A 13,769-nucleotide genomic window follows, 5' to 3' on the forward strand; every position below is an offset into this window, starting at 1 on the left:
AGTGTTAAGATTAAATACTCTGTAGGCTCTACTATTATTCGAATACCCCAAGAAGATGCCTTCGCTACTTCTAGTGTCAAATTTAGTCAAATATTCTCGATCACGCAAGATATAACATTTACTACCAAAAACTCGAAAATATTTAACACTAGGTTTCTTACCTTTCCACATTTCATAAGTAGTCATTTTTGTACCTAGTCTTAGATAAACACGATTTATCACATGTACTGCTGTATTGACCGCCTCCGCCTAAAACCTTTGAATAACCTTTTTAGCGTGAAGCATATAACCCTAGCCATTTCCTGCACAACTCGGTTCTTTCTTTCAACAATCCCGTTCTGTTGTGGAGTTGTAGGAGCTGAAAACTCATATTGAATACCAAGAGAATCGCAAAATATAGAAAAATTTTCATTTTCAAATTCTCTACCATGATTAGAACGAATCCTAACTAGGGTTGTAGATTTTTCATTCTACAGTTTTAAGCATAGTGATTTAAAAACTTCAAAGGTTTCAGACTTCTCACGTAGAAAGGCAACCCAGGTATATCTGGAGTAATCATCGACCATTAAGAATATATAGCGTTTACCTCCAAGACTTTTCATTTTTGTTGGACCCATCAAGTCCATGTGAACTAATTGAAGCACATGGTCGGTGGTAGTTGCATTTACCTTCTTGTGTGAGATCCAAATTTGTTTTCCAATTTGACACGAACCGCACACTCTTTTTGATATTTCTTTCATCTTAGATATTCCTCTTACCACTTCTTATTTGGACAGAGTAAATAATTCTTTGTGATTCACATGTCCAAGACGTTGATGCCAAAGATCTGCAATGTCGAAAGAGGCACTGTTACATTTCAGTTTATGTGATGTTCCAATAACATAGCAATTATCAGATGTTCTAGATCCATAACATATAACATTACCACCATGATCTAGAATAGTATAATCATTTTTGGAGAAGTTTACCTCATAATCTTCATCACAAAATTGACTGATACTCAGAAGATTTGCTTTCAAGCTCTTAACATAAAGAATATTTTCAAGAATAGGAACCCCCGGAGAACTTACCTTTCCTTTACCTATTACCTTGGATGAATTACCATCTCCGAATGTCACAACTCCCCCTTCATGTTTTTCAAGATTAGAAAATAATGACTTGTCACCCGACATATGTCTTGAACAGCCACTGTCTAAATACCACAAATCAGAATTTAAAGCTTTCAAAGCTGTATGCACAATATAACATTTCAAATCACTTTTCTTGACCCATATGGCCTTTGTTTTTATCCGATAAATAAAAGCAGTTCTAGGTTTTTGCAAAAATTTGCAATGAGGTCGAATATGCCCTAGAATGCCGCAATAATAGCATGTCGGAACAAACCATTTTCTACTCACCTTTTGTCGAGGAGTGTGACTAAAGTTTACCTCTAGTGCCGTTGACGATTCACCAGTTTGTAGATTCACCTTCAGTTTAGAAGTATTCATCCAGGATTGCTTTGTAAATGCGGTTGATGACTTCAGATATTTTTCCTTTTGTATACCTACAGAAACGAAGACAGTTTTATTATTATTTGAATTACTAGTGTATCCAACACCATACCTGTCTTTTCTAAAGATCTAAGCCTTTAGGATCTCGTCAAGTTTGTTCTTCTCTTTTAGAAATGTCACTTTCTTATTCAGTCGCTCTAGTTCAATTTCATCAGCCTTCATTTTATTTTTTGCATTGTCAAGTTGTTCAGAAAGGTCTTTAGCACATTCAAGTTCCAATTTGTACTTCTCCTCAAATTGAATTCTTTCTAGTTCGATTACCTTGAGTCGTTGAAGTAGTCTAAGATTGCTTTTCTTGACTTTAAATGACTCCAGGTACAGGTCATTATATGCCTTTTGAATTTCAGATTCATCTTCCTCAGCTGGTAACATATCATAATCATCTGTACTATCAGTATCAACAACAGAATCAATATTAAGTAGAGAAGAGGCAAAAGCAACAAAGTTTTCTTCGTCTTTTCCAGAATCATCATCAGATTCATCTAAGTCATCCCAAGTAACTTTCATAGCTTTACCCTTCTTCTTAAGGCTATTAGGGCATTCTTGTGCTATGTGTCCAAAACCAGAACATTCAAAACATCGAACTTTATTCTCAGAATTCTTATTTTTCTATTTGACACTGTTGTTGCTCACACCTATATTCGAACTCGCAGTATTCTTCTTTTTCACAAAGGTTTTGCTTTTCTCAAGTTTTTCAGCATTCAATTTGTTTGGCTTTCGAAAGAATTTATTAAATTTTTTGACGAACATAGCCACCATCTCAACATCTAAATTACCTTCATCATCAGAATCATCTATAATTTCTTCAACTGTGGATAGAGCAATCCCTTTGGACTTCCTCGGTTTTGAAAGACTGGACTTAGATGTTTGTAGATTTCCTACCAATTGTTCAACTTTCATAGAATCGATGTCCTCACTTTCCTCAATAGTTGTAACTTTCGTTTAAAACCTCTCTGGAAGAGACCTAAGGATCTTACGGACAATTATGTTTTCAAGAATTTTCTCTCCTAGGTTGAAATTGGAGTTGACTATATCACTCAGCTTTGCATAGAACTCATCAAATGTCTCATTCTCCCCCATATGTAGAGTTTCAAAACTAGTAGTCAACCTCTAAAGTTTAGAAAATTTTACAGCCATAGTTCCTTCGTGAGTAGTTTCTAAGATTGTCCAAGCTTCTTTTGCTATCTCACAAGTAGAAATTTTTCTAAATTCTTCTGAGGAAACACAACTAAAAATTGCATTTATTGCCTTGCTATTCCATCCAACTTTTTTATAGTCTGACCTATCCCATGACTCTATCGGTTTATCAGCAAGTTTATCATCCACCATGTACATTGGTGGACTCCAACCGTTCACAACGGCAAACCATGCTCGTTCATTTATAGACTTCAAGTAAGCTCTCATCCTAGCTTTCCAATATCCATAATTTGATCCATCTAGGATACGAGGTCTAATAGATGATGGTCCATCTCTATAAAAATCCATGCCTATCTGATCTCTCTCAAAGAGAGAGAACCCGCTCTGATACCAATTGAAAAACCTCTAGACACAAGTATGTATCTAAATACTATGCAATGAACGCTAAGATTTGTAGATGAGTGGAACCTTGTTAGTTGAAGAACCGATGTAGCCTCAAGAAGCCTCCTTCAATAATGCTTCTTCAACCCTTAGAGATAGGGCATCACAATCCTTATATATTATCTCCAAGATAGAGCCAAATCTAAGTCTTATCTGTACTCACGAAAGTCCAATTTTATCAAACTTCGTTGGTGCATTCGAACGGGCCCGAGTGCGTTCGAACGCGATAACTTGAATTCTTTAGGTTGCGTTCGAACGCGTTTGTGAACGCAGCTCTCGATCTGTGTGAATGCAGTACCCGCGTTCGAACACGTTTGTGAACGCGGTTCTCTGTCTGTGTGAACGCAGATTCCGCGTTCGAACGCGTTTGTGAACACAGCTCTCTGTCTGTGTGAACGCAGATTCTGCGTTCGAATGCGTTTGTGAACGCGGTGTGAACTCAACGGCTTTTCTCCAATAATCTTGCAATTCTTCAAACCAGAGATATTCTAGACTTGTGTAAAACTCATATACATAAAAAATACACTTAGAATATTTTGTACACAATTGCCAACAAATAAAAACTTAACAGTCTTCATTCGCCCATCATGTCGACATCATCGATTGGCTAGAACTTGTATGGGTTTGTTCATCTCATGCTATTCAATAAGTTCTAGTAATTCATATGGCTAGATCGAGTCTGATCCTAACTTTTATAATTGAGACATGAAAAACTGGATGTACCCGTGTCCCTTTAGGTTGCTTCAAGTTATAAGCTAGGGGTCTAATACGGTTCAACACCTTGTGTGGACCAAAGAACCGATAAGACATCTTTTGGTTTTGTATAGGCTGCAAGGTCACCTGGTGATATGGCTATGCCCGCATAAAGACCTAGTCATCCACTACAAACTCGCAATCACAATGTTCACATCATAGATATGTCTCATTCAACTTTTAGCTGCAATGATGTGCTCACAAAGTCGTCTCAATACCTCACCCTGATCTATCAGCTCGAAGTTTGATACGATCTCCCCTTTATGCTAATATTCGATCTCTCCCGATTTTCAGATCTAGACTGGATCTGACACGGAACTTTGGAAATATATCTCGAAAGATGAAACCGTCGAATGGATATGAAATTTTGATATTTTGTAGCCCTAGAAAAGAGCTTTCAACAAATCTAGTTTTAGGCGAATATGATGGTGGGATCTCGAGATATCATCTAATTAGTAGACAAACATCAATGAGTCCGTCTTTGGATTCATGGATGGAGGCACGAGATCCTTGATGATGATGGAGGATGGTAGACTGACGATAATGGGTGGCACCAGTGAGTAAATGGAGGTGGAAGGGTTATGGATGATGGAAAGGGTTATGGTAAGGTGATAGATAGATTGGAAGAAGGGAGAGGAATGGGCTGCCCCTAAGGGACTAGAGTGATTGGTCGGTTGAGGGAGGCTAGAAGCGTCGACGCTGGGGAACGAGAGAACGAGAGAGAAGAAGATGAAGGAGGCTAGGGCAAAACTCAATCCATTCACTAATCATTTCATGGTTGCCATCCACATCTTTAGAAGCTAACTAAATAATTCAAAAATGGCAATTATTAACTCTAAAACAGTAGATTTTCACCGACCATGTTTGAACGTGACCAATCACGTTTGAACGCACATTTTGCAATCTATGTATGTGCGAGTGCGATGCAGGCATTCGTAGGCACGTTCGAACGCGGCGTTCGAACACAGATTTCACAATCTTTAGATGTGCGAACCTGATGTAAGCGTTCACAAGCGCATTCGAACGCACTCCACTCGCGTTCGAACGTGAAATACAGAAAACTTATTTTTTTAAGAATTAAACACTAAAACAAAAAATAAAAACACCCCTAAAGTGCACCCATGCTCAAGACGACATCGGTAAAGTCCAAATTGTATCAATCCACCACGCTTCCACAACCTTATCCTCAAGGTTTGAATTGGGGAAGCGATCCATGATATCTGATTCTAGCTCCCAGGTAGACTCGTCAGTGGGCTTGCCTAGCCACTTGATCAGCACTTCGATCTCTAATCTGGATCCATGACGTCTTCTCCTGTGGCCTAAGACTCGGACCTATTTAGTTGGGCCATCTTCCTCCATTGGTTTAGGAAAGGCCGAACCCACCACATGGTTAGGCCCGATCTGGGCCTTTAGTACCGATACATGGAAAATCGGATGGATCCTGGTCCCCTCAAATAGGTCCAACTGGTAAGCTACTGGACTGATTCGTTGTAGCACTCGGTATGAACCATAGTACTTGTGACCTAACTTCTGGTTCAAAATTGGCCTCAATGTGGATTGCCCGTATGGTTGAGCTCGAACGAACACTAATTGATCCACCTCAAACTCTCGCTCACGTCGGCCTTTGTCATAAGTCTGCTTCATGCAGTTTTGGGTTGTTGCTAGGTGAATCTTGAGTTGTCTCAAGATTTTATCTCGATCAGCAAGTTCTAAGTCGAGCTCGGTTCTATCCGCCACCGCGAGTCTATCGTAGGCACGCAAGACAGGGGGAGTACACCCATAAACTGCCTCAAAAGGGGTCATGCTGATGCTAGAGTGATGAGTGTATTGTATGACCACTCGGCCCATGGAAGGAATTTGACTCAATCCTTTGGTCGGTTCGCCACAAAGCATCGCAAGTATTGCTCTAGTCCACGATTCACCACCTCGGTTTGGCCATCCGTCTCGGGGTGATAAGCGAAACTAAGGTTGACTCGAGTCCGTTGCAATATGAAGAACTCGGACCAAAACTCGCTGATGAAGATGCGATCCTCGTCTGACACGATCATCCTAGGCATCCCATGCAAGCGTGTCACTTCCCGAACAAAAATTTCAGCAACCGTTTTCGCTAAAAGCGGGTGCGTCAATGCTATAAAATGAGCATATTTGCTTAGTCTATCCACCACAACGAACACCACCGATTGTCCTTGAACCTCCGACAGCCCCTCGATGAAGTCCATGGAGATGTCCTCCCAAATATGCTCCGGTATAGGCAGTTGTTGCAACAGCCCGCTGGGCTTGAGTATCTCTGATTTGACTCGTTGGCAGATTTGGCATTCACGCACATACTTCTTCACGTCCGACTTCATCGTTGTCCATGTACAGTTTTGGGCTAGCTACTTATAGGTACGTAAAATCCCTTCATGATCTGCTATAGGAGTATCATGGAAGTGTGCTATCAATAGTCTTCGTAGCTCTTCATCCCTAGGTACCTTGATTCGCCCACGCTTGAGTACTAACCCGTTGCGCTCCTCATGCTCAGAGTGGCTTTGATGGGTTCTCTCTCAGCTCCTCCATAAGTCAGACCAAATCACTATCCTCTGCGCTGACTTTCCGCAGATCTGAGAAGAAAGGAAAAGTGGGTGTCGAGAAAGAAGCGAGTTCCCTTGCGTCCCTTATGTTTGGAAGTTCAAACAGCGGTTGACTTTCATCCAGCAGCACTCTCTGGTCATTCCTCTAAAATATCAATGTGAGGTTTGTAAAATCAAATGTCACAAGCCCCAAGCTTCGAAGCCATTGAGTCCCCAAGACAATGTTGGCACCTCGCAAGGCCAACGGATAAAGATCCAATGTGAAAAATTGGCCTTGCACCTTCAACTCCACACCTTCACAAATAAAATCTGCCCACAATGTGGTGCCGTCACCAATCGTCACATCGAACTCTTCCGTGGGTTCTAACTCCAGCCCAATCTTCCTAATAAGCCTTTTGTCAATGAAGTTGTGGGTGGACCCGGTGTCGATCAAGATTCTCACTATAGTTGTCTTGATTACACCATTCACTCGCAAAGTCCTTGGTGCAGCTGTCTCGAAATAGGCGTGGAGGGAGATCTCGGCCATCATGTCCTCCACAGGTCGCTCCTCAGCTACTCCTCCTTGCTGTCCAGCCACACCCTCATCTTCATCTATAATCTCATCTTCAGCCTCCTCTAATCCGTCAATTAGCATCACCGATCTCATCGGTTTAGCGCAGTGATGCCCGGGTACAAACTTCTCATCACAACGAAAGCATAGGTCTTTGGCTCTTCATTTCTCCACTTGGGCAGGTGTGAGTGCTCATCCCGGACCTCTAGGTGCGTACTTTACATCTTGGAATGGCTTCAGGGGTGCTTGAGGAGGCACCATTGCAGCAGCGATTCTTGGTACACCGGTAACATTTCTTGTCGCTATGGTTGGTTGAGCTTGATTGCGGCTTCCTTGGCTCGTCCAATCTGTTTAGATGTAACTTCATGGCTCAATGTTTGTCTTCCACGAGCACCGCATCTTCGAATACCTCCTTTAAGGTTCTAGACCTTAAAGCCCTCACGTCAGCTTGTATATCTCCCCGCAGCCCGGAGATGAAGGTGCTGCAAAGTTGCTGATCCGTCTATGGGGGTTGGCATCGGCTACTTATCCTCTCAAATTCTTCTTGGTATGCCCCAACCGTGGTCCTTTGCACCATCTTTGAGAGGAAAGCATCGAAGTCTTCATACCCCGACGCTCCAAATCGCTGCGTGATATTGGCACAAAAGTCAGCCCAAGTTTCAAAAGCCTCATGGGCATTGTCTGCTCGAAACCAACGAAGCACCGCATATTCAGGGTGGAAGCTCGCAAGCATCACTTTATATTCTTCCGCCGTACTTTGGTATGCAAAGAATTGCTCCGCCCTATACAACCAATCGATCGGATCGCCACTTTTGAACTTGAGGAATTTGAGATGCACGATTTTTCCACGGATATCGTTGTCTCAATTCGGATTATATCCAAGTCCTTGTCTAACTGGAGGAGGATGCACCATGAATGGTTGATGATCCCTCCTTCGATTTTGATTAACTCGACATGGTTCAGGTTCGTATTGCCCCGCCCACAGATCTAGATCTCCAAGGCGATCTCCATAGTGGTTCACTCGTTGGATGGGCTCACCTGCAACTGGGCCGCGTGGAACCATCCTTGCTTGTCTCTGCCCATAGGGTGGTGGCAGCAGAGGCTCTTGTGGTTGCAAGTTCTGAACCAATGGCGACGGGTTCGTGGGGGTGGACTTGCGTCGTGGGGTCGATGGTACATTCTTGTTTGCCATGGCTTCCCTTGTCACCCGTAATTCCCGCATCATCTCCATCATCATCTGATTGTTGATGACCATTTGTTCGGAAAGAGACCCAAATATGGTTTGAACGCTAGACTCTTCCGTATTCCGATTTGGTCGGGCGGTTCCACGGATAGAAGTCCCTGCAACCGTTTCCCCCTCCTCTATTGGGAGAATCTCTTCTTCCTCATCATGCCGTGCAGCCATGGCTCTAATTGTCATCATAGGAAGCGCGTGTCTGAGGAATGGTTGCTCTAATACCAGCTTGATATGATCTCCCCTTTAGGCTAAGGTTCGATCTCTTCTCATTTTTAGATCTGGACTAGATTTGACATAAAACTTTAGAAATAGATCCCGAAAGATGAAATCGTCGGATCGACGTGAAATTTTTATATGTTGTATCCCTATAAAAGAGCTTTCCAATAAATCTAGTTTTAGGCAAATCGGATGGTAAGATCTCAAGATATCATCCAATCAGTATATGAACGTCAGGGAGTCTGTCTTTGGATCCGTGGATGGAGGCACGAGATCCTTGATGATGGTGGATGATGGTGGACCAGCGATAATGGGGTGGCACCGATGAGTAAATGGAGGTGGAAGGGTTATGGATGATGAAAAGGGTTAGGGTAAGGTGATAGATAGATTGGAAGAAGGGGAAGGAGTGGGCCGCCCCCTAAGGGACTAGGGTGATTGGTCGGTCGAGGGAGGCTAGAAGCGGCGACGCCGGGCAACGAGAGAATGAGAGAGAAGAAGATGAAGGAGGCTAGGGCAAAACTCAATTCATTCAATAATCATTCTATGGTTGCCATCCACACCTTTAGAGGCTAACCAAATAATTGAAAAATGGCAATTATTAACCCTAAAATAGTAGATTTTCGTCGATCGCGTTCAAACGTGCCCGATCGCGTTCGAACGCACATTTTATATTCTCTGTATGTGCGAACGCGATGCAGGCGTTCGTAGGCGCGTTCGAACACGGTGTTCGAATGCAAATTTTGCACTCTATGGATGTGCGAACCTGATGCAGGCATTCACAAGCGCGTTCGAATGCACTCCACCCGCATTCGAACGCGAAATACAGAAAACTTATTTTTTAAAAATTAAACACTAAAATAAGAAACAAAGACACCCCTAAAATATATCCATGCTCAAGACGACATCGGTGAAGTTTGAATTGTATCAAAGTCCACTCCGGCCTCTCTATAACTACCAATCGATCATAGGTTTGTAGCACGGGGGCAGTTCAATCATATACCGCTTCAAATGGAGGCTTTGGTGGTAGGTGATATTGTAAGACCACTCCGTCCGAGACAAATACCACAACCACTCTCTTGGTCGATCCGCCACGAAGCATCTCAAATAATGCTCAATATCTCGATTGATTACCTCAGTTTAGTCATCTATTTATAGATGATAGGCCAAACTGAGTGTCAATCGTGTCCCCTACAGTTTTAAAACTTTGCCTAGAAACCACTGACGAAGATGCAATCCTTGTTAAAGACAATCGTCCTCGATATCCCATGAAGCTTTGCTATATCATTCATAAAGATTTCAACATGGTGGAGTGATGTGATTCAGACCACACGGAGTCATCTCATGCATGGATACTACCTATGGACCCTTTTTTATTTTGATTTCTTAGTTTCATTCAAAAAATAAAAATTCTTGCTGTCACGTTCGAACGCAGGGAGGTCGCATTCATGCACTTGCATATGTTTGCACATATAGAGAACGCAAATTGTATGTTCAAACACGCAGAGGTCGCGTTCGAATGCCCCCATTCAGACATCTGCATATGTTTGCACATACAGAGAACTCAAATTGCGCATTCCATCATGCTCGGTGAAAATGCATTATTTCTAGGTTTATCATTAGTTAGTTTTGCTTGTTAGATTATCATAATATTATGTGGAAGACAACCTATTAGGAATAATGAATTAATATTGTGTTTTCCTTCCTACTTTCTCTATTCTAAATCTTCTCCCCCTCGCTCAAACCCTAGCCACGTGCCACCTTGATGCTGGTTACTCCTAATCCTCCTTGACTATTGGGTCCTCCCTCCTACTTGGGATATCAACCACCTTCTCCCCCTCTTCCTTCACCCAATAGTACCTTGTGCCACCGCTCCATCACCACCTTCATCACCATCACCCATCATCTCCACCTCCACCATAACATTGCCTATTTGTCCCTAGCTATAGTCAGAATCTATAAAGGGTGTGAATATAAAAAACGTAGGTCAGAAAGATACAGAATGATCCCATCTAGTTTTGAAATTTTATAACTACAAGTAATATTTAGAGAATATTTTCTTCAGACTGCGCAGACTACTTTGCTACATCCGATCTTGATCGGGTAGCTGAGGCCCGGTCCATAACAAGTGGTATCAGAGCCACCGTTCCTCAGACACTATGCCAACAACCAGATCCATCACGTCGAGACCCAATGAAGGCACCTTTGTCGAAGGAGAGGCCACAAATATGGTTAGATTTGAGATGAACCCAAACTTACCAGTTGAGACTTCTCCAATGACTTCTTCCATCAACTCAGATTTAATCAATATGTTCACGGACATGATGGAGATGCAGCAAGCCATGCAAGAATAAATGGAAGTGATGACTCAGGTCCTCTTGGGCCCACCAAGAAGTACGACGACAACCGAACTTCTTGCTCGCACTAGGATTGCACCACCAATAGAACCATATTTTCGTCAAAGGACACCGCCTCCACCATTCCATGCTAGACTAGAGGAAGATCATGAGGACTTCATGGGTGGCCAAGCCAAGGGGCCCTTGCTGGCTACACTGCCAAAAAGGCGTAACGTACCACTGCTAGCTTTTCACCGTAATCGAGCATCGGATCTGCCTCACCACGATGATGATGACGACTAGGCAGATTATGAATAACTAGTGACTCCTCAATATCATCTTAGGAATGCTAAACTAAACTCAAGAGAAGAAAGGCCCAACCGACATGAAGAAGAAGCACGCGAAGTCCATGCTGGGACCATTCGCCTCAACTTTTCACCCTTCATGGAGGTGATCCACTCAATTGGGTCTATCTAGCGGAGCAATTCTTCAAGTACCAGTGAACATCCAATGCACAAAAGGTGTTTTTAGAATTATTCCATCTCGAAGGCATCGCCATCTGATGGTACTAAGTCATGAATTGAGCTCAGCCTTATTGAACGCAGGGGGAGTTCGCCGATGCTATTTTTATCCGTTTTGAACCCTAAAGTTATGAAGATTTCCAAGCTACTCAAGAGATGGCTAGCTTACCTACCCTAGGCGGAATACCCATACAACATGGCTCACCACACTGCTATTGGGATGACACCCTTCAAGGCCAGTTTATGAATGCGTGCCCCCCCCATTGCAATCCTATGACTGATCAAGCGCACCGAACTGTTCTGACATAGATAAAGTACTAGCGGAACGAGATAAAGTGCTCAAATAGCTCAAGCTTCACCTCACAGCAACACAGAACCAAACAAAGCAAGTGTATGATAACAAACACTAAGATAGAAGCTATGAAATTGGCAATTGGGTTTATGTTCGACTCCAACCATATCGGCAAATTTCGATATGACCCATTCAAAACCAAAATTTAGCCCATCGCTCCTTTGGTCTATTTCAAATTCTAAGGAAGGTGAGAGCAATCGCATATATGCTGGATTTACCCAAGTCGTCATGAGTTTTGCTGATCTTCCATGTATCTAGCTTGAAAGCCCGGGTTGGTCCAGTTGAGCAGGTTGCGGCAGAACTACTCGAGCTTGAACTGGAGGCAATTGGGCTCACTCTAGAGAAGGTCCTAGTGTGCAGGAGGGTCAAACACGAGAGACAAGCCACATGGGAACCCGAGGTAATATTAATGGGCTGTTATCCTAGCTTTGTACTTTGAGGATAAAATGAGTGGAAATATAGTGGAGTGATGTGATTCGGACCACATTGAGTCATCTCATGCATGGATATGACTTATGAACCCTTTTTATATTTTGGTTTCTTAGTTTTCTTTAAAAAAATAAGAACTTTGGATGTCGCTTTCGAACGCAAGGAGGTCATCGTGTTTGAACACCTACATACATTTGCATATACGGTGAACACAAATCGTCCGTTCGAACGTGCGAAGATCACATTCGAATGCCCCTGTCCATTTGAATACCTACATACGTTTGCACATACGGTGAACTGCTTCCTTGCATCTGATCTTAATCGGGTAGCTGAGGCCTGATCCATAATAGAGTACCGATCCATCAGAATTTAGAAGTTGAAGAAACAAGGCAAGATCTTTTTATGCTCTCATCAATTCTTACATATTCATGTTTCAAGACTTTCTTAGCTTAGCTAGGTAGCAAAATGATGATAAATGAATGACCATATTCTAGTATCCAATGTAATGCAGTAGTAGAGTATATAGCAGGCATGAGAAATCAACTTTTTACAGCACTCTCTATTTGACTATTTGTCAATAGTAAATGCTACCAAACATGAAACTGAAGCATCCAGTAACATAATGCCTGCAAATATTAGTATATTTGTTGCATTTCTTTCAATTATTGGATGAGATATATCATACCAAATTATCCCCTCTCATAGCCTATTGTACCAAAACGGGGTCTGAGTGCAACTAGATAGGACATACCCATGGAATTTTTGGTGACATAGGAAAACCCAGCTTCAAAAATTATTTTCTTGTATTGTCTTTAATCTCTCTTGGCATAGACAAATCCTTCATGAATTGTGAAAACAATTGACTCTTCTTAGAAGTGTCAACAAAGAGAAGTATATTTACTAGCATAATCAATGCGTCATTAATTGTCTCTCTGGATTGATGTCTATGTGATAGTATATTTTAATTTGGTATTTTTAAGTAAGAATATTGAGTTTTTTAAAAAAAATATAGATATAAATTTTTTTTCTATCACTTTTGATAATGCTCTCACCATTTTTTGATGTTGTGTGTTTGGTAGATCCCAAATTAGGACTTCTCTACTTCTACTAACTTCTGCAATCAATCTAAGGGTGATAAGATGAATAAGAGTTAGATCAATGAATCAAGGTTCTTTTCTTTTATTAATTATTTATCCTAATATTTTAGATATTTACACATTGTATTCTATTGACAATTTTGTTTACTTTCACTTAAAATTGTAGAGTAAGTGTAGCACACCTGAATAGTGTTGATAAATTGCATTTAAGAAAGCAGCTCAGAGTGGACTAATTTTATGTCCATGTATTAAATGCATCAATTGTTTTTGGAGGAGTCGAGATGAAGTTAAAGATCATTTAATATCTTATGGATTTTTAAATGGTTACACAAGTTGGATATTTTATGAAGAAATAAATATGACATCAATATACAATGAAGTAAATGCACACGGTGATATAACTACAATGATGTATACAACCTAATGCAGAGGTAAATAAATTTTATATGCTTGCATGAAGTCCTAGTTCCCTATTTTCTTTTTCTTTATTTTGGCTCATAGGATGAAAAGTTCTAATCTCATTACAAATCTAAAGAGGCCCAACATAGAAAAATCTATTTCCTGGATATGTCCTCTTTCATAG

Source organism: Typha latifolia, chromosome 1, assembly GCF_019914945.1.
Source record: "Typha latifolia isolate L0001 chromosome 1, TyphaL0001v2, whole genome shotgun sequence".
NCBI lineage: Eukaryota > Viridiplantae > Streptophyta > Magnoliopsida > Poales > Typhaceae > Typha > Typha latifolia.